General features: G+C 29.5%; 1 long non-coding RNA gene across 1 annotated transcript in view; it reads left to right on the top strand.

The window, feature by feature from the left end:
* The first annotated feature begins 2,547 nt into the window (after positions 1 to 2,547).
* Positions 2,548 to 26,731, top strand: part of LOC107446626 (uncharacterized) — a 65,567-nt gene continuing 41,383 nt past the window's right edge. Inside the window, exon 1 of the long non-coding RNA XR_001584409.4 lies at positions 2,548 to 3,218. This is a non-coding gene — a long non-coding RNA (uncharacterized LOC107446626). The remainder of the gene's footprint in view (positions 3,219 to 26,731) is intronic.

The raw sequence follows: 26,731 nt of genomic DNA, 5'->3' as shown, positions 1-26,731 counted from the left end.
GTATCTCCATGCTGTCTATTTCTAAATTGCGATTGCTCACGCAGGTCATCAGGTCACCAAAGAGGTGCTTACATATGTTTCCCTGACCGGCGCTAATAGTTCATTGTGTAGATCTAGTGAGACTCAAATAAAATACTACAACTACTAAAAGTGGGCCTCTTTGGCTGAGTGGTATCACCCGCTAAACGCTCTGACGCGTTGGAGTAGCGGGTTCGAATCCCGTCGTAAGATTGTAAGTATCTCCATGCTGTCTATTTCTAAATTGCGATTGCTCACGCAGGTCATCAGGTCACCAAAGAGGTGCTTACATATGTTTCCCTGACCGGCGCTAATAGTTCATTGTGTAGATCTAGTGAGACTCAAATAAAATACTACAACTACTAAAAGTGGGCCTCCCTGGCTGAGTGGTATCACCCGCTAAACGCTCTGACGCGTTGGAGTAGCGGGTTCGAATCCCGTCGTAAGATTGTAAGTATCTCCATGCTGTCTATTTCTAAATTGCGATTGCTCACGCAGGTCATCAGGTCACCAAAGAGGTGCTTACATATGTTTCCCTGACCGGCGCTAATAGTTCATTGTGTAGATCTAGTGAGACTCAAATAAAATACTACAACTACTAAAAGTGGGCCTCCCTGGCTGAGTGGTATAACCCGCTAAACGCTCTGACGCGTTGGAGTAGCGGGTTCGAATCCCGTCGTAAGATTGTAAGTATCTCCATGCTGTCTATTTCTAAATTGCGATTGCTCACGCAGGTCATCAGGTCACCAAAGAGGTGCTTACATATGTTTCCCTGACCGGCGCTAATAGTTCATTGTGTAGATCTAGTGAGACTCAAATAAAATACTACAACTACTAAAAGTGGGCCTCCCTGGCTGAGTGGTATAACCCGCTAAACGCTCTGACGCGTTGGAGTAGCGGGTTCGAATCCCGTCGAAAGATTGTAAGTATCTCCATGCTGTCTATTTCTAAATTGCGATTGCTCACGCAGGTCATCAGGTCACCAAAGAGGTGCTTACATATGTTTCCCTGACCGGCGCTAATAGTTCATTGTGTAGATCTAGTGAGACTCAAATAAAATACTACAACTACTAAAAGTGGGCCTCTTTGGCTGAGTGGTATCACCCGCTAAACGCTCTGACGCGTTGGAGTAGCGGGTTCGAATCCCGTCGTAAGATTGTAAGTATCTCCATGCTGTCTATTTCTAAATTGCGATTGCTCACGCAGGTCATCAGGTCACCAAAGAGGTGCTTACATATGTTTCCCTGACCGGCGCTAATAGTTCATTGTGTAGATCTAGTGAGACTCAAATAAAATACTACAACTACTAAAAGTGGGCCTCCCTGGCTGAGTGGTATAACCCGCTAAACGCTCTGACGCGTTGGAGTAGCGGGTTCGAATCCCGTCGTAAGATTGTAAGTATCTCCATGCTGTCTATTTCTAAATTGCGATTGCTCACGCAGGTCATCAGGTCACCAAAGAGGTGCTTACATATGTTTCCCTGACCGGCGCTAATAGTTCATTGTGTAGATCTAGTGAGACTCAAATAAAATACTACAACTACTAAAAGTGGGCCTCCCTGGCTGAGTGGTATAACCCGCTAAACGCTCTGACGCGTTGGAGTAGCGGGTTCGAATCCCACCGTAAGTCTGTAAGTATCTCCATGCTGTCTATTTTTAAATTGTGATTGCACGCGCAGGTCATCAGGTCACCAAAGGGAGAGATCCCGTCTGCAGAGGATCAAAAGTTTGAAAGCATGTCTTCGGATCATTCTCGGGGATGTTTCCAAGAACGTCACTAATAGCCCATTGAGCAGCTCTAGTGCCACTACTAATACTAAATTGTGCTATGTGTTGTTCTACTTCATAAAAAGTTAATAGGTCGCACTTATTTAGGTAGCTACTTTATTTACGTCAAACTTGTGCTGCAGAATGGGCAGTTGGCAATGGCCTGGGAAACCGCCCAGCGCATGATCTGAAAACACGACATCAAAATTTTGATCTCATGTAGAGGGAATCTCATTTGTAATGTCACTTCTTCTATTTACACATGGCTCGAAGGGTAAGTAAATTTTCTTCAGGTCTCTGTAACCATTGTACTGCTCAGTGACTGATCACAGGTAAGTCTAAGTGGAGTCGATGATCGAACCCCTGCCCCACCAAATCGACGTTCAATTCTCTTACCGCTGGGTTAACACGGAATCCATACTTATTTAATTGATTGATTGATTGATTTGTTCATTTACGTCGCACTAGAGCTGCACAATGGGCTATTGGCGACGGTCTGGGAAGCATCCCTGAGGATGATCCGAAGACATTCCATCACAATTTTGATCCTCTGCAGAGGGGATGGCCCCTCCGCTTCGGTAGCCCGACGACCTGCACGCGAAGTCAAGCACTTTACGGTAGAACATTTTAACGAGGACCAATACCGCACACCCTCTATCCCTACGCAGGCTGATCCAAGTGGTCACCCACCCGCACACTGACCGCAGTCAGTGATGCTTGACTTCGTTGATCTGCTGGGAACCGTGTCCTAACGATCAGTCCACTGCGGGACACTTATTTAATTGGGCACACAAGTCTGCAAAGATTATAATAAAATAAATAAATTAAAAACAATATAAAGTAGATAATTCAGCAACTGTAAAACATTGTGAATTGTAAACAAAGCGAATTTATTTTTTACAAGTAATCTCAAGCTGAAATTTACCTAACTATATCGGATAATTATATTTATGTTGTCCTCTAAGAGTACGATGTCTGAATAGTTCTTGAGTGAGGTGAAAATTAACTAACGCAGCAATGCTATGCATCACTGTAAAGCTTCTGAAATTATCATTTATCATGCTATTGCTTTAATTTTTTATACGAACATGAATGAAGTGAATTTTTTTCGTTTTCAATTTCTTGATGAAAATCCGTGCAGTGTTTTCATTAGTGTAAATTCCTCTAAAATTAACACAATCATTTCAGTGAATATTAGTGTTATTAATTGCTTCTGGTTTTATGGTGTGATCCTAAAGAAATTTTTTTTTTTCAAAATGCGTGATTCTAAAATACTAAACTGGCATATTGTCGGAATATTGTTATGAAGCTATCTTAATTAACTAACTACTTCAAATTGAGTGGAAAACAAAACATTTATCAGTTATTCATTAGGAATGAAATAACTTTCGTGACCTTTCATTGTACTACCTCAGGATAGGATCTGAAGGACTGGTAAGTTGCATTTATGTTTTAATTAATATTTTCTAACTTATAATATTGTAGTTTCAGTGTTGTTTTTATCGGGGAAATCTCTGGTTTCATTTTTAAAAAACCAGATTTTAATAGCATACGTGCACTGATATTGTTTTTAAAATATATGTTTCAATTTAAAGGTATTTTAAATACTGTTTGTAATAAAAAATTACATATATTCGCCATACTTAGGTTTAGCATGCGTTTAAAGTATGCTGCCTATTAATTGTATTATAATGTTAATTTATCCCCTTAAATATGAAAGGTTAGAAACTAGTAAGGCTTTAATCATTAACAATCAATACATACATAGTTGCAGGTATTTTTTAACTATATTTTGTTGAAATTTCTCTGATACATAGTCATTTTAGTATTAATACATTTTTAATCTGCTATAGTATGTTGTGTTTGTTTCCATGTAGATTTGATTCAAGATATTTTATTAAAAAAAAAACTATTTTTTATGTTTATACAAATAACATGTGCAAAAGGAAATCTTCAACAATAACCTTCATTTAATTTCCAGATGAAAATTACTCACGTTAATCAATATCCAACACATCTATTGAAATTTTGTTGAAATCTTATAATGTACAAAATACCTATATCAAAAGGCCCTGTTTCAGTTACAAAACAGCAAAGATTTTCTGAGAATATATATTTACTTTGAAATAAATCATAACTTCTAGTAGTAGTATTTCCTAGCAAATGTTATTATAAACGTGAAATTACAGAGAAAAAAAATAAACTAACGTTATAATTTTACCGTTTCTAAACCTAGCAAATTAATATTCTTAAGTAAAAGTTTAATTGCCGAAAATATAGTGCATCCAGGGCCTTTTATCCATAAACTTCTTTTTTGAAATTCGTATTTAGATTGCCGTAATAATAATTTAATATATTTCTCGATAAACAAATTTAAAAAAGTTAATTCTGATTATTATTTTAATCATTATATATTATTATAATATTATATATTATTACAATATTATATATTATTATAATATTATATATTATTATAATATTATATGGTATTATAATATTATATATTATATATTATTAATAAATATTATTTATGAATATTAATGAATATTATTCTATATTATTAAAGAATATAATAATATTATTTTCTGATCATTATTTTAATTGCATATGTGAGCATATGTGAGCTGTAATGATTCGAGGTGTCAATGTTGGGGAGCCATATCTCCTTCACAGAGGAACAAAAGTGCAATTTTATATTAGTAAATCATCCTCAGGGATGTTTCCAAGATCGTTTTCAATATCCCCTTGAGCAATTCTAGTGCATATTAAATAAAGTTCCACTATTACTTCTTCGTATATTAAAAATGATATCGTGTGATTGTCAAAGGTAGAACGACAGATGTTTAAATGATTTTATTGGCTTCCGGTTCACCGTATAAAATAAACGAAACACATATAAAATAAACGAAAACGAAAGTATTGAAAGCAAGAAAAAGAGGCTTATACTTATTGTTTTAAAATGTATTGTTGCTTTCAGAACAAAATTCTGCAAATTTTACTTGTTTTACTACAAAATCATTTTTTTTAATGTTCACTTGAAAAAGCTATAACAATAAATTCAATATACCATGTGGAATGCGCGTTAATTGTTTGTAATTTAACAACATCAAACGAAACGCATATAAAATAAGCGAAAACGAAAGAATTGAAAGCAAGAAAAAGAGGTTTATACTTATTGTTTTAAAATGTATTGTTGTTTTCAGAACAAAATTCAGCAAATTTTACTTGTTTTACTACAAAATCATTTTTTTTTAATGTTCACTTGAAAAAGCTATAACAATAAATTCAATATACCATGTGGAAAACGCGTTAATTGTTTGTAATTTAACAACATCAAACGAAACGCATATAAAATAAACGAAAACGAAAGAATTGAAAGCAAGAAAAAGAGGTTTATACTTATTGTTTTAAAATGTATTGTTGTTTTCAGAACAAAATGCAGCAAATTTTACTTGTTTTACTGCAAAATCATTTTTTTTATGTTCACTTGAAAAAGCTATAACAATAAATTCAATATACCATGTGGAATGCACGTTAATTGTTTGTAACTTAACAACATCAAAACTGCGCAAGTAATTTCTCGTCAGAAGCATCGTTCTTACTTTTTCTATCACTAAAACAATCTCCCTCACTAACTCAGTAATAAAGAGTTTTGCTTAAATTGGGTGACATTTCTTTGCTGTCCTCACTTTCACCTAATATACCTAAGAAACAGAGACAGCAATTCCTTCTATTCTCTCTTTTTACTGCCACCAGCTGTTTTTTATCAGTTTTCTACGCCAATTTTTTCACCGCGAAATGGGATTTGAACGACAACCCACACTTTTGTCGCCTACAAATTTATGAGCATGCTGAAAAATACATACTTAAATCTATTCCCGGGTTGTATATATATATAAAATAACAAGAATAGAGAAAGATTCACTAACAAAAAGCAATTCGGCTGCTCTTTCAGGCTCTATTTACGATTGAAATATTTTTCTTTGTTTGCCTTTTATATTCTTTCCATCCAAAGGGATTTTTAAACTACACGCATCTGGATTTTTCCAGGATTTATCCTGAAATACTAGGAAATGAAGGAAGATTCTTATAAATTTTTTCACTAATCCTATCTTAAGTGAGGGAGTGATAAATTGCAGGAAGGCATTAACTCTGAATTTTATGGGTGTAAATTTTCCGACTACTGAAGTGCTTCAGTTATATAAGCAACAGTCTGTAAACTTGTTTTTTCTCTACTCAGTAAGTGATGAATTGAACAAAGATATTTACTTAAACCCTTATGGAATTTCTGTATTATCTAAATGTTTCACTTATATGTGGACCCGTTTTCAAAACTTATATATATATATATATATATATATATATATATATATATATATATATATATATATATATATATATATATATATATATATATATATATATATATATATATATATATATATATATATATATATATATATATATATATATATATAATGTTTTTTATTTCTATTTTATTTCACAAAAAAAAATTTTGAGTGCTCCTCACACTATTGTATTAATATATTTTGCTTTGGCTTTATTGATACAATATCAGAAAGCACTCTGTTTTGCGGATGTAATCGTGTGGGCTGAAGAAAAGATTATATCTTTTTTTTCCGGTTTTCTAATTAACATTTCATTTTTTTTTTATTAAAATGTTGTTTGTTATTTTTTGTACTTATTATTTCCCACAACCCTTTTTTTTCATATGTCTATAATTTTTCTTTGTTTTATTCTTCATCTTGAACTTATCTAATGAGTGCTGTTTACTTGCAGCTTAAGCGCAATAAATGAAACTTATTGTTTTTCTTAACTTTCTTAGTGTTTTCTTGTATTTATTTATTTATTATTATAGTGATCATATTTAATGTAGATTTAGCGCTTAATATTATCTACTATTAACTTTCTTTCATTCTCCTTCTGTTTTCGTTTTTATTTCCTTTTTCCAATTTCCAGTCTTTAGGACGTTACGTATGTTTAGGATGTTGCTCTTTGAGCTTATTTTTATGGAATTAAACAATTATCACAATTTAGCGCCTGGTAAAAAAAGTGTTCAATATTTAAATTATTCTTCATGTTGTACCCGGTACGGAGAGCCTAAATCAGAGGGGAACTTCGGATCGACATCCTGCTACTCTGAAAGCAAAAGCGAAAGCAAACGATTTTTTGAATTGCATTCTATTCCCGAAACTTTACCTTCCTATAAAGCGTGGGATGATAAAAGATGCAAAACTTGCCCTAATATTGACAAAAAACATACTGTTCTTTATAACGTTAGCTCCAAAATCTTTTTGTAAAATTAAAAATGTTATTTATATGTTAACCTGTGGTTTCTGTAATATGAAATATGTTGAACAAACTAGTAACTCACTTAACATTCGAATTAATCATCGCCATTCTGATATTAACAGTAATAAGACTATCAATAACCTGGAATTGAATCATTTTAGAGTACATAAATTTAACAGAGTCAAAATTAATATCTTAGATATTATAGAGGATTTAGATTTAAGACTACAGAAAGAAAATTACTACATGCTTCTATACAAAACAATTCTGCCGTATGGGCTAAACGATACCTTCCAACATACACAGATTAACTACAATAACTCATCAACTTATTCACTTTTTCATATTAAAGATAAGCGTACAAATCGAGGTAAACGGGGTTCAAGAAGTAATAGAAACTCTCTTAATAGTGACAAATTAAATATAAAATTTCTTTCTAATATGGAAAAAGACTTTAATGAACAATATAGCATTAAACCAATTAAAGATTTTGTCTTCTCCCTTAAGAATTATGAAATATATAAGTTCTACGATCTTATTATTAACTTTTCTTTCATTAATTTACATTTCAAAATTCTTTGTTTCGATCTTATAAAAGCCAAAATGAGCAAAATTTTGCCTAATAATAAGAAAAGTTTAGATAATTTATATTTCGTTATCAACTTTCAAAATCCTATTTTCGATAAGATCAAATTTCACAACATTTTTGAAAATTTTAAAGCTTTATTTCCATTAAAAGATTTTAACATAATTAAAAGTTTTAAATATAACAAATCTCTTGGTAGTACCATATTTAACTATAATGATACAAGCAAAAATTTAGGGAGTATTAATATATCCGATTATGAATATCACTGTGAGGAGGATAAATATTTTGATTTTGTTGATAAACATCATAAACATATTATTACTGGTAATTTAAATATTATAGAAAACTTTGAACTTAGGAATTTAATGATAAAAGGCACACAATTTAGACCCATTTACCATATATCAATCAATAAGATTCTAAAATACTTTCTTAATGATCTCAATAGTTTTTGTTTAAAGATATCAAATAGATTCTCTTTACCTTTAGGTATGCTAACAGAATGGAAATGGGAAGTTTATTATTACTTTAAAAACTTTATTTTCAATAATAAGGATAATTTAAATAAGAATAACAATTCAACAAATTTTTCTAAAATTGTCCAATCAATTAAGCAACTTCAAAAAAATTTTGTAATTACTCCCATAGACAAAGCTAACAATAATTATGCTATATTCCGTAAAATATTCTATGCTGAACTTTTAAATACGGAATTAAAAAATAGTAAAAATTTTGAACTTAGTAATTTCAATAACAATATTGCCATTAAAAAAATTTTAGCTTTTTACAAGAGATTAAAAAATAAAATTAGCAATATACAATTTCCTTACTTAATTATCAGTCCTAAATTTCATAAAATTCCAGTAAAATTTAGAACTATCACATGTGGTTCTAATACTTATTTAACTAAACCTGACACCATTTTCTCTAACTATTTAAATAAGATTATTAACTATATTACTAAAGAAGGTTTCTCTTGGATTATCACTAATAATCAACCGATTTTAGATTTCATTAAACATAATAAAATTAATTCTATTGCGACTTTTGAATTCCAGGATCTTTTCAATAGCATTCCCCTTTCTAAACTAAAAGATGTCCATTTGAATTATTACCATGATTTTAAAAATATCCTTTGTTGCGATTTTGATTATTGGGAAATTCTGATTAATTTTTGTCTTTTTACTAATTATCTTTACAATGGAAGGGATATTTTTCTTCAAATTAATGGATTACCTCAGGGATCTAATTATTCATCTCTCTTAGCTAACTTATTTTTGCATTATTATGAAAAAAATTATACTCTGAGTATTAAATTTGTTTTTAGATGTTTTGATGACTTAATTATCTTTAATTTCCAAGATTTTACTGTTTTATTGAGTGATATATACCCTGAGGAATTAATCTTACTTCGTAATCATGATGATAAGATTAATTTAAATTTTTTGGATTTGGGTATTATGAAAGTTGAAAATATCTGCTTTGTTGATTTATACGATAAAAGAAATGATTTTAATTTTAATATTAATAAACTAGTTACTTGGAATTCTAATGTTTCTAGGAGCATCTATTTAAATACCACTTTTAATGAAATGAACAGAATTAAAAGAATATGTAGTAATATTTATTTATCCAAAAAACAAATCGATAAACTCTTTCAGAATCTGATAAAAAACAATGGATACCCAACTAATGTAATAAAATTTTATATAAAATCATTGAATTAATCGTATATTTTGGTGGATATATTTACTAAAAATTTTTTTGTTTGTTAATTTTTATGATTTTCCCATGTGCAAGTCCATTCCAGGCCAAAATTCATTGCCAAAATTATTTACTAAATAATTTCTTTGTAAATTTATATAATTTTTCCATGTGCAAATCCATTTCGGGCAAACCCGTGGTTAGAATTATTTACTAAAATTTCCTTTATTAAATAATTTCTCTTGTTAATCTATACAGTTTTTCCATGTGCGAATCCATTTCGGGCAAATCCGTGGATAAAATTGTTTGCTAAAAATTTCTTTATTAATTTATACAATTTTCCATGTGCAAATCCATTTCGGTCAAATCCGTGGTTAAAATTATCTGCTAAAATTTTTTCTTTGTTAATTTTTCCATGTGCAAATCCATTTCGGGCAAATCCGTGTTAAAATTATCTATTAAAATTTTTTCTTTGATAATTTAAATAATTTTTCTATGTGCTAATCCATATCGTGCAAATCCGCGGATAAAATTATTTGCAAAGCAGGCAATTTATGTTTCTCTCTTCTATTTTATATTTTTTCTTAAATAAACTTCTAAAACTATTTATGATCAATTTTTAAAATTATCCAGTATAATATTACCTTGCGCACTTCCATTTCGGGCCCATCCTTGGTAACTAACAAATCAAAACTCAGAATAACAAATCACTTCAGCAGTGCAGTAAGAACGACACTTTAAAACCCTCTTGTTACACTCAATTTGCGCTTTTGTTTTCATCTTTTGTTTTCATATTTTGTAATCTGGCAATCTTTCTGCGAAAACATTTTTAAATCATTCTTGAAAAATATCCGTCCATGTAAGTTGTTATGATTTTGCTACTCGCTTTATAGTCCCCCTTTTTAATGTTTTTTCTTTTTATTTTATTTTATTATCTGTTTTTGCATGTTATTTCAACTTTTTATGATTTATTTTATTTGTAGTTATTTTATAAAAAAAATTTTTGAGTGCTCCTCACACTATTGTATTAATATATTTTGCTTTGGCTTTATTGATACAATATCAGAAAGCACTCTGTTTTGCGGATATAATCGTGTGGGCTGAAGAAAAGATTATATCTTTTTTTTTCGACTTTTTTCCGGTTTTTTAATTAACATTTCAAATTTTTTTTTAATTTTTTTTTTATTTTATTTTTTTATTAAAATGTTTGTTATTTTTTTTTTACTTATTATTTCCCACCCCCCTTTTTTTCATATGTCTATAATTTTTCTTTGTTTTATTCTTCATTTTGAACTTTCAGATATATATATATATATATATATATATATATATATATATATATATATATATATATATATATAAGTTCAAAACGAAGATAAAACAAATAAAAATTATAGAAGTATGAAAGGGGGGAGGGGAAATAATAATGAAAAAAATAAGAAACGACTGATTTTAAAAAAAAAATGATGAAATTTCCTTTAAAAAACCAGAAAAATAAAAGATATCTTTACATCAGCTCACACGATTATATCCGCAAAGAATAGTGCTTTCTGATATTGTATCAATATAGCGCAAGCAAAATATATTAATCCAATAGTGTGAAGAGCACTCAAAAATATGGATGGGCTAATTACACCCTAAGGGTATTTCTTTATTTCTCTTTTTTTCTGTAAGTTTTAGTTTATAGCTCTGTTTCACATATTTTATTTGAGTTCCCATTGATCTTTAAATGTGATGAAATAAAATTCGAACTCAAAAGTCGCGTTATCTGATGTGTATAAAAGAGCATCGTTATGCGCGTTTGCTACTAATGCGAGCGGGGAGATTTAAATTTTAACTCTCCTTAGAGAAAAATATGCAGCGGGGGAGACTGTACACGAAAACTTCTTTCACACTGCCGTTTTTCTTTCAAAATTTAAAGGTTAGAGAAGAGCGAGCTTCACTAAACCTAAAGTAAACCATAAAGTTTAAAGTGCTGAAAATGTTTTCAAAGCATCAAAACGAATACAAATTAAGTCTGGAATACTTCTCTACAGCAAAATCCTGATTAATCATACTATAATTTGTTTGCATTTTAATATTTTTAAAAAAATCAGCATTTGAAAATTAATGGTTCATTCCAGATTTACTTAAATTCACATTTTCTATACCTCAAATTATGTAAATGAAGGAGAATTTTCCATAAAGGATTTATCCCTCATACATAATTATGTGTCTGGAATTGCTATCAAGACAAGTGAAGAATTCATTCCAATTTCCGTATGTTTTAAGGTATTGTTAAGAACAGTTCAATTCAGGTGCGAAAAGTTCTAAAATGCCATAATGCAAAAGTAGTAGTTAAATGTAAAAGTAAAAATGTGCAAAAAAGTGCAAAACTGTTTTTTTTTAAGTACAGATCCCTTATAATATATAAACTGTTTGTGAATTGCAATGCTCCAATTTATTGCTTGAAAAAATACATTGCAATCCATACCTCACCTGCCAGAATAGCAATGTTACACGTAAATGCGTAGGACTTAAAATTTGCTCGCGTTCTATTTGAAACGCAGACAGCTTCTGAACTATTATATACATCTATTGGTTGTGATTCAACTCGATTCAGATATTGATAGAAGATTAAAATCTTGATGGAATATTAAATTTTGCTCTCCTCTTTCCCACCTCCACTTAAGTAAATTCTAGACAGCTACAAATGCTACCCTCTGAGGAGAGTTTTAACTTCAGATATTCCTAGTAATCTTAAATTACATTTCTTAAAACAATTTTCAGCTTTCCCATAGCTATTTCTCTATTCAATTAATCAGGTACTGCCTTCAAAATTTGGGCAGAATTATATAGAAGTTAAATTGGTATCCATAGATCTGTGAATTTATTTTATCCCTGCTGCTTCTTAACAAATTTCATACTTGTCAAGTTTGGGCTACAGCGATTGATGTCTTTTAAGGTTGTTCAAAATTTCCGTTTCTTGCATTTTTAAGGTCACGCCAAATATATACTACACATATCTTGAATTTTTAGATAATACTCATTAGTATGAATTCAAATGAATATATACGATAGTAGCTCACTGCTGGCATAAGTAAATTTTTCAAGTCAAAGTCTAAAAAAGAGTCCTTTTTTACCTTTGACTTCAATATAGATTTACGCACTCGTGTCCTAAAATATCTAAACTTTTTTTAAATCAAATTTCCAACTTCAAGATTTAAATAATTAATTTTCAGAATAAAAATTGGACGGAATATTCATAAGAGCTTGCAGGTATGCTATTTCCTGATTTAGGCGAAATTTTTATCTAGGCTCTGAGCTAGGCTTACCTTAAAATTAGTACACGTTGTAACAATTAATGTCTTAGTTTCGAACCTTGCTCATGTGTGCAAAAGGAGAGCGAAATACATTCTTAGGGTTAAGTATAGCTAGTATTTTATATGAAGTATCCTGCATTTGGTAGTAATACTCAATCTTTCTAATATTAAAAAATATATGTATTTCAGTTTCTCACGAGTTCCGTTCAATGCCTATTTAATTTATGTGCGAAAAAAGTATATTTCTGAAACTTTTAAGATTTAATTTTATACTAACAGAGTTAGTTTTTTTAGTTTTGTAGCAAAAACAGTTTTTTCAGATATCTTTTTTTCAAAAACGCTTTTTTTTACTTCTTAAAAGTTTGATATTTATTATTTTTTAAGAAACACACAGGATTCGCCAGATATATTTATCACATTTATAAATTTAAAACAAACATGCAAAATTTAAAAAAAATTGCCAATTGTTAAGAAATAATATTTCCGAAATGGAATGAATAGTTAGCATTCATCTGCAATTCCCGTCATTCAATGCTAATTTCTTGAATTACATCGTTCATCAACCTTTGATTTGTTTTTCGATCCTCACTCAGAAATAGTATATAACTAGTTAGGGACCTATGTATACGATGGTACGTGATAAGATTACTTAATATTTCCACCAGTTTCACCCTTTCTTAGAATAAAGGTCAAAGATAATTGCCTTCAAGAGAATAAAGGTTTGTTTTACAGAGCGCAAAATAAAAGTGACAATGATGAATATCTTATGATCTAATTATTGGATTTTCGTAAGCTTTATGGCACTTGGACCTATTCTAAAGTATAATATTAATTTAGTGAGCACGATATTGTAAGTTACGTAATCAGACAGAAAGGTCTACATTCTATGAATAAACATTTTCTTTTCTGTCGGACTTGGATTTTTTCCATACAAAACTAATTATTTAAAATTATTTATGTTTTCAGATTAACTATTTCACCAATTAGTTAAATTAATTTTAAATTTAAGGCATATAAATTTTTGCGTCATTCAAATTTGTTTTATTTTGGAACATAAAATCTAAAACATGAAAAGGATGTATCGATTTGTTCTTTGTAAATCAAAATTTAATAATACGATTTATTTGAGATGATGAAATCAGCAATAAGTAAAATTTTCATTGGATGGTCAAATATTTCAAATGCTCTACTGCTATTGAACCATATTTTCAATATTCAGACTATCCCTATTTTGAATTTCAAATCCATTGAATCAAAGAAAGTACTTAATTGCGTTTCTACGTTGTGCTTCCAGTTACGTTGTTGCGAAGTTCTCAGAAAGTTTGTTAGTGCGTTTAGTTACGTAAACGTCCTTTTTTTTATGAATGAAAAGTACTTTTTTTCTTAATCAAGAAAGAAAAAAAATATTTAAGTCATCATTAGTCAATAAAAGACGGAAACTCAAACTTTAGAGGAAAGTACATTAATCGATATTTTAATTCAGTCTAAAACCAAAAAACTAAATGAACATTTTATTTAGTTTGAAAATTTTAAGAAGAGCATGAAATTTTATTTTAATAGTGCGTAATCCACACAGAGTACTATTCAGTTTTTAGTAAATTGGTAAGTTTTTTACTCAAAACTTTTTACCAGTTATTCGTTTTAAACGAACTCAAGCTAGAAATATATTCGAAAATAGTTTGGAAAGTGGGTCAATTAAACGAAAATTTATTACTGTTCAAAGTTGAGTTGAATCCAGGATATTTTAAATGAAAAGTTAACACATTTTTTCTCAGCCCCCGAGAATTAAATTTGCTAAAATCTATTTTTTACATAGAATAAATGGTTTTATCTTTCACCTCATATTTTTTTCTGTTTTTATAACTTGGGAACTATTATTGAACTTTAAAAAATTTGCAAATTTTATTCCATGGAAAAAAACATAATGAATCTTAAGACCATTCTCGAAAAAATTTGAAAAGTCTAAAATCCACAGAAGGAATTATGAAAAATGTTAAAATCTCTGAAAGGAGTTTTGAAAAAAAATTCAAAAATCTGCTTATTTTTTATAAATATGAAAGTTTTTTAACACACTTTGTCAGATATTTTAATCAAGGATTACAAAGATCGTAGAATAGATTTATTTTATTATTTTTTATACACATGGAAAATTAAATCACTGAAATAAAATATGCATAAAGTTACTTCTAAACCATAAAAAGGTTAGATGCATATAGCTTAAAATTTCTAATTTATTTTCAGTGGTATCGAATACATATGTCAAAACCAATTTATCGCTTTTCTATCATGACCAAAAACACTATTATCTTTTTCTCTATCATCTGAGTTTCTTACTTTCAATATTAAAAAGGGAATATTCAAGAGCTTCTTTGTTGATGTCGTATATTGAAACTTATCTTTCAAACATGACTTCTCTAAAGATGTTTGCACGTCACTGAACGTTATCTTCCTAGCAGCAGGTGTCTTACTCAAGTTTTCAATGCACTGAATGAATATTTATTCTGTGGCATCGTGCATTTATTGCGAACGACTTTTAAGGTTGTAATAAATGTTTACACTTTGTTCTTGTTGCTCAGTACTCTTTTAAGAGAAAAGTTATAAAAGAAGCATTGTTCGCAAAAGAAAATTACTTTTTCAGAAGTAATATCAGACATGAAATGCGCTGGTTGGTTATCTTAGCTATACATTATTTATATCAATCTGAAAGATTTTTATTAAAATCATTTCTGTAAGAGAGAAAAAGTTGTGTTATGCTTTCCAACTTTTGTGTATGACTATACTAAATTAAAAATTATAAATATGCCATAAAACGACGTTGTCTATTTTCAACTTTAAAATAGTTTTTTAACGGACAAGCTTTTAAATTCTGAGAAACTGAAACTAATTCTGAAAAAAAATCTAATTTTAATCGAATTCCCCTATGCAGTTTTAAATTAGTATCTTATTTCATGTTAAAATTCTCCTTCTCAGGGATATCTTTTCTGCAGAGATCTTTTTCTTACACAGTGATGTACCATGCTAATGTCAGGGCAACCTCTCGACAGGAGAAAGGGCTCGAGTCAGAACGCAAATATTACTTGAGCAATGTGGAAGAAAATTTAAACATGTGAAAATAATTGATGAGGAAAGAAATTAATAATTTTCAGAATTTTCCTTCCAAACATTATCATGGCTTTTTTTTTCAATTAGTTACTCTCATTTATTGAGAAATATCCTCTTTTGCAACAATTTCGCATATGATATTCCCTTAGGTTGAGTACTAACTACAGGGAATTAGTTTAAAGTAACGTCCCACTTCCCATGCCTTTTAAACTCATCTTTATCTTTGGCTTCTAATTTTTAGGACTTGCGTTCATCCTCCCAGCATTAAGATTTCTATGAAATGTTCTCAAGAACACTATTTTATCTTATTGTGGAAGTCCCCTATAAGTAAGCCTGCAACTTTTTCCCAGAAGGGTTCCAGGAGATGTTGCGGTGTTCCATTGGTGCGTGGGTGGAGTTTGCCAGATTGATTTTTGTCTATTATATTCTTTATTGGAGAAAAGTTCCTGATAAGTAAATGATGACCCGGTGGGCATATCTTCCTCACTGCCCTCTTTGGCCAATCTATCTGCTATCTCGTTGCCACCAATATTAGCATGTGATGGAATCCATTGGAGATGTACGTCATGGTGCTGAGAAATATTTTTTATCTTGAGCAGGATAGATATACTCGTTTCATCGCTTGCAGAGGACCAACTACTTAGATGTTGCATGGCACAACGGCTGTCCAACAAAATCCAGAGTTCTCCATAATCACTGTCTTAGGGTAAGATAGCGTCAAACCCCTCCTTAATCGCTATTAACTCGATCCTAAAGACAGAGCAAGTGTCTGGATTGCGTTGCTTTATTGATTTTTCTAGGTGTTGGGTCCTAATATTTTTTTCATCCTAATATATTTTTCATCTTAATATATTTTTCATCCAAATGTATTTTTCATCCTAATATATTTTTCATCCTAATATATTTTTCATCCTAATATATTTTTCACTGATTATTTCTATTGACTCTCAAAAGTGAATTTTTCCCAGGACTTCTTTCGAAAAAAACTAAAATTGTTCAGGAAGAATTTTTCATAGTTTCAATTATATTTTGAATCTGTAAATTTCCAAATTCATTCATTTATTTAAAATTTCAAAGATAAATATTGAGTTTCTGGTTTCTTTTTCGATTATATGATGTTTAAATTTACATAATTTTTAACAGGAGTAAATCTCTCATTTTATTAAAACTTTATTTATTTATAAAAAAGCATTTTGGACATTATTACTGAAAGTTGTGAGAAATAATTGCTGACTTTTATAAAATAATCTTGTTTCTCATATCCAATGTTTAGAATTTAAAGATTGCATCATAAAACGTGAAAATTCAATCTCTAGATTAACAGATTTTAAAGTCCTCCATTTTTATATTGTTCACTGTGTATATAATGTATAATATCTATAACAAGTTAAATAAAAACTGTTTTATGAACCGCAAATTGAAATTTAAGTAAGGGAAGTAATAAGGAAGTTATCAAAATCTTTTGAACTATAATCGAAGTCAACCATCGTAAATGTGTAATGTAAATGTAATAACCAAAACCAGTATATTTGTTAAAAAAGTTAAATGGGGGCAAAGGTTATTGTTTGGGCCATTTCGAGTTTTATCAGTCAAATTGACTAATTTAAAATCATTTTAATACCGCCTATGCTATGATTGTCTTTGATTCTGATTTAGGTAATAAGTACTTGTTTCTTTTTATCACTGAAATATTATTTGATACTTTAAATACGTATATTCCAATATTGACCACTTATGTGAGAATAATACTAAAAATAAATAAAAAAGTAGCAATATAACGAAAGTTTTTTATTAGATATATTAACCCGAAATCTTCCATTGGATAGTTTTTGTTAGTAAGCTTTTGAATAAGTTATTAATAAGTAAAATTAGTGCTTTCTTATAATTTTTTCCCACATGATTAATAGAAATGGTCTTAAGCACTAATATTTTTCGGCTTCAGAAAGAAAATTAACTAGCTTATGTTTCGGAAACAATGGATTTTTTATTTAAAAAAAAAAGTTTACATTTTTATTATGGCAAGGGCACACAATAGGCTAATTACTCCACTGGTTAAAATTACTCAGATTCATTATTGTAAAAAATTCATGCTGAAAATCAAACTAATTTAACTATTTGAAAATGAAATCAATTAAACTATTTTAAAATCAAACAGTTAAAATATATGTATTTAGCTGTCTGAAACGACTAATGCCCATTTCTCTTAAACATGTTAATAAATTTCAACTTTAAAAACAATTTGCTGATCAATTTAGATTTTAAGCATTGCATTCCAAAAGTTGACTCATGCGATTTCAGTTAAATTCCTGCAATTTTTAAACCAATCCGTAGACTTTAGTGTTATATAACATAATATTCACTAAAATAAATAAGCTTTCCGACATGGACAATGTTTATTCTAAATTTCTTAGTGCGAAAGAATTGAGTAACATTTTAAGTATAGATTTTTTATATGAAAGGAAAAACTCAGAATGGCAAATCGCATAGAAATGTTAAATCCGCGCATTAAAATGCATTATGCTGGATGTGTAAAGTATTGCTCCATTAAATCGATTTGCGTCAGGGCATCAATCATTTCAAATGTCATGCGTGAGTCATATGGGGGAGTAAACACAATACCTTCCCCAGGATTTATTTATCAGACTTATGGCTTGCTTTCTGATAGAAATAAAAATCTCAGTTAAATTTATGATTTAAAAGTCGTAGGATTTACACATATATATTTAGTAAGCAATACTTTTAGAAAACGTTTAATTTTGAGAGAAAATTCAATTATAACACTGGTAAGCAAAGTTTTTGTTGCATTTATACGAATATTTAAGCCTGAATATTTCGGGTGAAGGGATTTAAAATCTGAAATTAGTTTTGATACTAAAGTTACAGATTTTTTTGTAAAATGACATTTGTAGTCCTTTTTTTTGTCGAAATATAGAAGATTGAAATTGTTATACAGGGTGATTCTAAAAAGATGGGCAAACTTTTAGGAAGTGATAGTACACACCCAAGCAAACAATTTTTATCAAAGTATGCATGGTCGAAAACAAAACGCAAAGGTGCTGGAGCCTTTTGAAAGTTGTTTGATGCAAACGTGAAAGCTCCATTCCTGTTGCGAGTTACTGCGCTGCGTTACTTGTCGCCAAGATTTCGGCAGCTGCAGGGAAAGTTCGTGATATGCCTGGTGTGTTTCCGAATGTTCGCCTTCTTTTCTTCGCCGTTGTACTGCGTGCATAGCACTGTTTTGAACACTTATTGTAATCACATGCCAATAAATTTTGCTTTTATAACTTATCTTCATCGTTCTTTGTGTGTTTTTACCTCATATACGACATTAAACTTTGACGCCCTCTAGCGGTTTTGCGCTTTGTTTTCGACCATGCATTCTTTGATAAAAATTGTTTGCCTGGGTGTGTACTATCAATTCCTGAAATTTTGCCCATCTTTTTAGAATCACCCTGTATATATCAGGGGGTCACTTAAATGTTGCGACAAACTTCTAGTGGAACTTCTATTACCATCAGAATTAAAATTACATTGTAACCCGTGTAAAGATAAGTGTGTTTCCCTATTACAACCTATTCAGAAGCACAAGAAGAAAAAGTTAATAATATGGAAGCAACACTAGCGGCGTATGATGACATTTCTTTGCATGAGACCTATGAAATTTTAATCTTAATAATGTACCCTAATTCTGCTAGGAGTTTTCGCAATATTTACTAGTATGTGATCTCCTGGTTTGTAATATGTTTTTAAACTTGCATATTTTTAAAAAATCGACTAAAACTGTCATTGAAAGAAACTATAGCTTGGAGAGAGAAACTGATTGCAGATTTGAAATCAGCGAAATGAAACCATCCAAGATCAATTAAAATTTTCTAATCATAGTCTCTAACGTTTTAATTTTGTAAATTCAGATTACAGTTGATTCCTTGAAAGAATTTTATTGAAAAATAAAAGAAATTCGTTTCACATTTAATTTCCCTCGAGAAAGTAATAACTTCAAATTAATAAAATCGGAAAATCTAATTTTTTAGGTTGCATTAAGAAATGGCATTATAATGATGCTTTTACAGCATCAAGGGGATATTTATAATTATTTTTTTAGGAACGACTAATGAGATTTAAGTGAAAGAATGCATGCAACGAAGTTTTTCAAATTTTGATTTTAAACAAACGCTTGCATTTAAAACAAATTCCTTTATAAAGTTTGATAAAGGTTACCCTAAATCATTATTGAAGGACATAAAAAAATAACTTTAAGATTTTTAGTCTTATGTTATGTAACATTATACGAAATTTTTGTGAGATTATATGTTTAACTATTATTCCAGTTTTTGACCAGAATTATTATACTTAAAGTTGGAAACTGTTGAGATCAATAAAGATTCTAGTTGGGGCATAACTTATTTTTCTGAGATATTTCATGTCGTAAAGATTTGTTTTCTTGGTAATTTTTGGAGAAAAAAAACTTTTCCATCATTACTGCAATAATTGGAGGCAAGTCTGTGTAAAATCTTTGGATAAATTGGGTTTAAAAATATATATATTTATATATTTGTTTCAATATTTAGATAAAAAATGAAATAACTGAAAAGAAAAATTAGTGTGTGATTTATTATAAAAATTAGCAAAACCTTCGATCACTTTTCTGTACTATGAATACAAAGATGTGGTCTTAATTGGTTATAGGGCTTACACATGCTAATTAATTAGTGCAGACAATATTCTGACTACGATATTCAATTCTGAGACGATATTCTATCTCGAAAAATGGTGCTTCCGCTGAATAAATAAAACTTTTTTCTAGGGATTCGAATTTTTGACTCTCAATATATGTGGGTATCCAAGACCCAGAAAATATGATCACAATTTTTTGGTTCGAAAAGTGATCGAAAGTATAAACACTTTAAGAGAATCACAAATTTTAGCGGTTATTATGTTTTGTGTGTTTAACCAGAGATAAATCCTTGCAAAAAAAAACTTTATTATTATTTAATTTACTAATGATTGAAAAAAAATGAAAGTGCAAGCAATGTAATCTTTGCACCAATTTAATCTACGTAATTTAAGATAAGGAAATCTAATATTTTTAGTGCATTGTTCTAAAAGTTTTTAGATAATAAAATATGCATTACTTGTATGAGAGGACAAATAAGTATATAGTAGAACTCAACATGAAGGAGCCTTTATTAAACGTCTTCTCTGGCCAAACTTTTGGGACTGTATTTTTCAGATTTCGTCTACTTCCAGATATGAACGCAAAGATCTCAATAGCCCCAGTCCGAGCAGCGATGACTCAGGGGATAGAGCGTTCGCCTTCCAATGAGGTGAACCGGGTTCGAATCCCAGTCAATACGAGTTCCGCATCCGGCTTGCACCGACCACATGCTGACGTAAAATATGCTCAGTGGTAGACGGATCATGGGTCAGAGTCCCCTTGCCATCAGGCTAACCGTGGGAGGTTCTCGTGGTCTTCCTCTCCGTGTAAAGCAAATGTGGGTTAGATCCATCAAAAAGTCCTCCAAGATGGCAAATTTCTCCCAATACTCGGTCCAGGAGTTCTTTTGTCTTCTGGATTGGTTTCCAAATTACAAGACTACGGAGTTGATCATTAGTAGTCGTAAATCCATAAAATTGGGTAGGCTGTTCAACGACGGTTATAAAAATAATAAAAAAAAATAACCCCAGTCCGTCCAAAAAAGATTCATGATTTTGCAGAAAAAAGGCATGGCTCTTTGCAAGAATTTAAAACTTAGCGTAGCTTATAGTTTCATCTGTACTAAATAATATTTTTAAATTAATCCTCTAGAATTGCATTGCAGCGTGTGGTAGTCTGACCACTGGACCAAAAGTTATTTTGATCAAAAGTTCTTAATTTTATTTTTTTTAAATATTTTTTTTAAAAGCAGGCGACTTTTTATTTCATACATGCAATTTTATAATTTATCTTAAAAATACCCTCATTAAACTAAGATGAAAGATTTGATAAAGATGATACAAGATGGTACACTGTAGTAGTACTTCAATGGAAGAAAACAGAGAATGTGTGTGTGTAAAACTTGTAATCTTAAGAGAGCAAAGAAATACATTTCGTTCCTCAGTAAATTAACTTTTCTGGAAACACATTAAAGATACATAAGATGGACAAAAAAGAACTTAAGTGAAACGACAAGTAAGGTTATGGCATTCTTGTATATTTGATATAGAAAATGCTCTGGGTGAATTAAAAATGCATGGTTTTGATATTTTCCATGTTCTGTGTAATAAAAAGGATTTGAGATCAAATGGTTTGTTTTGTCTTTCGAAATAAGTTTTTATGTAATGTTTATTGATGATGAGAAATAAATTTTATGACAGAAGAAATCTGTTTTAAAGTATAATCAGGATTATTTTTTAACAGCAAACCATTTATTTACAAACTACAATTTCAGTTAATGAAAGTATAAAAATCAAATGTTCAACAAAATTTTCCAAATCAAAAATTATCCATTCCATAATTTAATTAAATTTTATTTATTTACTTTTTAAACAGCTTTAAGGCTTCCTGAGATTTTTCTGCCATCTATTTGAGATCTTTTAATTCCTGGCTAAATGAATTAGTTTAAGACTGAATTTCGATTTTTTTTGCTGAACATATTTTTATTTAGATACTTTACATGAGTGAGAAATGATACCTTATCCGTAGTAAAATAAATAAAATGATTTATATCTTTAGTGCTTAATCTTTAATAGCAAATATGCATCAATTAAGCTGAAAAAATTTATGAAGTTCCGGCTTTGGCAACAAAAAAAAATCTACAAAGCTATTTTTTGCAGAGAATTTATATTTAATATCTATGAAGAATTCAAATATCTAATTATAAGAATGAATTCGAATATTTAATTATACGAAGAATTTACGCTAACACAATATTTATTTTATCTACGAGTAAAAGGCTGTTCAAATATTTAATTATAGAAACGGTAATATTTAATTAGTTTCTTAAACGGTTAGTTTTTGCAGAAAAAATATCAATTAAAGAGTAATTTTAGGAAAAACAGCACTTTACCAATTATAGAATTAATATTTTGCTTACACATTTTCTTTGAATATTATATAATATAATATAATGAAATCGGGATAGTTACGACTGCTTGAAGTACAAGAATTAATTCAATGGACGCCTCTTCTGTCTACTGAACTTTCCAAACTTGAAAATCTTTTTTATTTATTAAAAAATTTCGATTAAAAGCAAATTAAACACAAAGCCTTATATTTTTGGAATTTTCGATTAAGTGTTTTTCTTTCTCCGTGAATAAATAACATAAATATTTATGTTTTGAGATTTTTTTACTGAATATTGGAAATTGAAAAAGTTTCTGCATATGCTTAAACTTTTTACATTTAAAATTTTTTTCAAAAAGTTTAATACTTAACTCCATTTTCTTGTTCCTTAAATGTTAGCAAACTACCTTTTATTTCATGCTTCTATAACTCACTTAAATAATGCATTATGAATGGGGTGAGCAAATTTCTTCAAATCTTGAGAACAGTTCTTGAATTAAAATAGTTGTCCTCCCATATTTTCAAGCTCTTAGAAAGACAATTCCGCTAATTTTAACACATGTCCTCAAATGTTCTCAAATTTATCCGAAATCTTCTCTTATTTTTTATAAACAGCGAAATGTCTATAAATAAATAAATAAAAAATGGGTATGTTTTTTAAATTAGATAATTTTGTCTTGCAGGGAAGAAAAAAACAAAGCTATAACTCACCAAAAACTAACTGATAACTCGATTGCCTATCAAAATTTATTACATGCGGCGCATTTGGGTAGCATGCCAGAAAATTTCGCTAAGAGCAGACATGTCTCGCCAAAAGTGGCAGCTGAATACAGTTTCGTTTCGTTTTTTCACAGTTTCGTTTTAAGAGCCTTTATAATATTCTGGTTGTAAATTAAATGTACAGACTTTTTTTAATTTTCTACTTTGACGTCACATTTAACAGATGGAATTAAAATAGAAAAACAAGCAGGATCATTATTTAATTTTTTTGGGGGATAATCAACTTCCGTCTTAAATGGGAGGCGTGTAATAAGTGGTAAGCTTGTAAATAATTGGTAAGCTTGTTAGTATAAAACGCTGAATTTAATTTATCAAAAACGCACAGGTTAAAAATAATAACATGTTTAAAATAGTTTCATATACATTTATAAACAATAAATTAAAATTTATTAGAACTTCGTTTTTCAAGTGAATAATAACTTAGTAGGATAACAAAATGATATGAAACATTATTTTTTATATTTTTCTGAGTCCTAAGTCAAAAAATGTAGAGCTCAGAATTATCGAAAGACATGAGGGGGAAGAGTAGTTTTTCGACGCTGATTTATTAACTTTATTTAAGTTATTTACGTTAGTTAAGACTCTATATTCATTTTAGTCGGGCAAAAATTTAAAAAAAAAAAGCATTTTAAGTTTAAAATATTTTTAAAAGTAGTTTTTACTTTGACAAATTGCGATAAATGGAGCAGTTATAATATCTCCATTAATTTTATTCGCATTATTAAAGAAACAATGTTAAATTGTATTAGCATCAGGCACTAGTTGGAATTTTAGACTTACAAAAAAAAAGTTTTGAGTGCACTGGCTAGACGGAAATTGGTCAAAATTTTGATTAAAAACCTCTTCATTCACAGATTCGAATGTTATTTAATAAAAAGTGTATTAAAAATATAAGAATTTTTAATAAATTTGGCATTTTAATTATGAAAATAAGTTTTTTCTTAGCAGTTTTTATAGCAGTATATATCGCAGTATTTAAATTAGAATTTTCATATGCGAATTTGATTAACGCTAATTTACAAATTGATTAATTTAAGGAGGAACTTTATAATGAATATAAATACTTTATAAAAATATGAATAGCATAATAAATGAAGCAATCGCTTTCGCCATTCTCATCTAAGTTAATTGTGGTCATTAAAATATATTTTAGAATAGTTGTAAGAAAAAATAAAACAAAATATAAAATTGAGGCACAGTAATGACTAATGATCTATGTACAAAAATTTTAAAATAAAAAAAAACTAACATTTTACTGAAAAATTGAGCTAAATTAAATAAGTACTCACGAAAAACTTTTAAGAAAAATATTTTATTTCTTTAGTAACCCTGGAAATCGCCTGAAATATAAGATTTTATGATTTTATCCCTTATTTTTATTATTTTAAATTTTTTTTGTCTTTCAAATTTCATATATTGTCATCCAATTTTCATGTTTTATGTGCAAAATATTTGTGTCGATTCGAAAAAATTTGCATTTTAGGGTCCCGATCAAAAAAAAAAAAAAAAAAAAAAACATCTAAAGATTTGTAAATATATCTTCTTTTCTAATTATCTAATTTTGCTTTATGAAGTTTTATCCCTAGGGATGAGGATACCATTGCCTTCTTTCCCATTTCATCGTTATCAAAAATGAAAAGATTTTTGAAAGATCAATACTGCGCAATTTTAAAAAATTAGAACTATTTATTTATTATTATTTATTTATTTTTCTGAATATTACCGGCGTGAAGCCTAATAAAACTCTGCGTAGATGCCCACTTACCCTACTCTTCATAGCTCTACATATTAAAACTAAAAATTTCTAGTTCCATGGCATAGTAATTAAAAGGAATCCAGGAAATCTATTCTATTCATTTCTAATTTATTCTATTCTAAGTAGAAAATGTCCCTTAAGCCTGTCCGTATGACTGCGATTAAATAATTTCAATTACAAGCTCTTTTTGTTTTAATTGATCAAATATCTTGGTTAATAAGAATGCGGATGCTATCTGATCAAAATTTTTCATTTTCATTTTTATTAATTATTATAACTATTTTTTCGCGTCTCACATTTTTTCAATATGATAAAATCGAAACTTAGGACGACGATCGAGGTTAAATGAAAGTATCACTTAGCACTAAAATGAGATTGCCGGAGAAAGAGTAAAAGATAAATGGCAAAATAATTGTCTATTGTTAATTGGCGAAATTTGATTACAGTTGCTACAGTTACAGAGTGCTATATGATGTCTGATTTACAAAGTTGCTTCCAGTGTACACCACGAGGAAGTGGATCTGTATCATACCCTATTTTTTCTCTATTGTAAGACTAGACATACTTTGCCCATTAGTGTAAAAATTGTCTCGGGAGTAGGGATTGCGGTAGATTTTGTTCTGATTTTCAAACGGATAAAAAATTTTTAAGCTTGAAAACTATACGGAATTTAAAAATCTATTAAACATGACTCTTTAACTGCATTAAACATAGTGCTCAATGTAAGCATCACGGAAATTTTAAAATATATTTTTCATAATCTAAATGCGAAAAATATCATAGAAGGGGGTAGCATCGTAATGCATTCTTGAGTAGAGGATGAGAGGAAGAGAGGGAAGCTTCAAGATATGTAACCGGTCTCTTCTCTTGATTGCATATTCGAGTGTCAGATCACGAATATTCGTCTAAAAATGATTTCAGCAAAAAAATAAACTAGTTTTAATTCTCAAGACATATTCTTATTTATTTTATACGTGCAATACAAATATGAAATATCAAAACTGCTTATAAATGAAATAAATTTGATAAAGATGGTTCTGCACGTGACGTTAGTTATCGATTTAAAAAAAAAGACTTTTTTGCAGATATAAAATAATATTCTCCCTAAATATATGGGCGTCCACAAATCATAAATGTTTTTGAGAACTCCACGCTTATTTTCCCTGAAATTAGGGTTTAGAAATATAGTTACCTTAAGTATAAATAACAACAGTTTTATTTCTGACCTAAAAAAATATTGGTAAAAAAAGAAGTTTTAAAGGCGTTTTACGATAGTTAATTTCGAGCATGGTTCCAAAATCGAAGAGTTTGTGTCTTTTGTCGCTATCTTCACAATATTTACATAAGCTAAGCAAATAT

The sequence above is a fragment of the Parasteatoda tepidariorum genome, chromosome 2 (assembly GCF_982258835.1).
Source record: "Parasteatoda tepidariorum strain Cologne lab strain chromosome 2, Ptep-v5.0, whole genome shotgun sequence".
NCBI lineage: Eukaryota > Metazoa > Arthropoda > Arachnida > Araneae > Theridiidae > Parasteatoda > Parasteatoda tepidariorum.
Note: the sequence above shows the minus strand (reverse complement) of the source record. Positions and strands in the feature narration are given on the sequence as shown.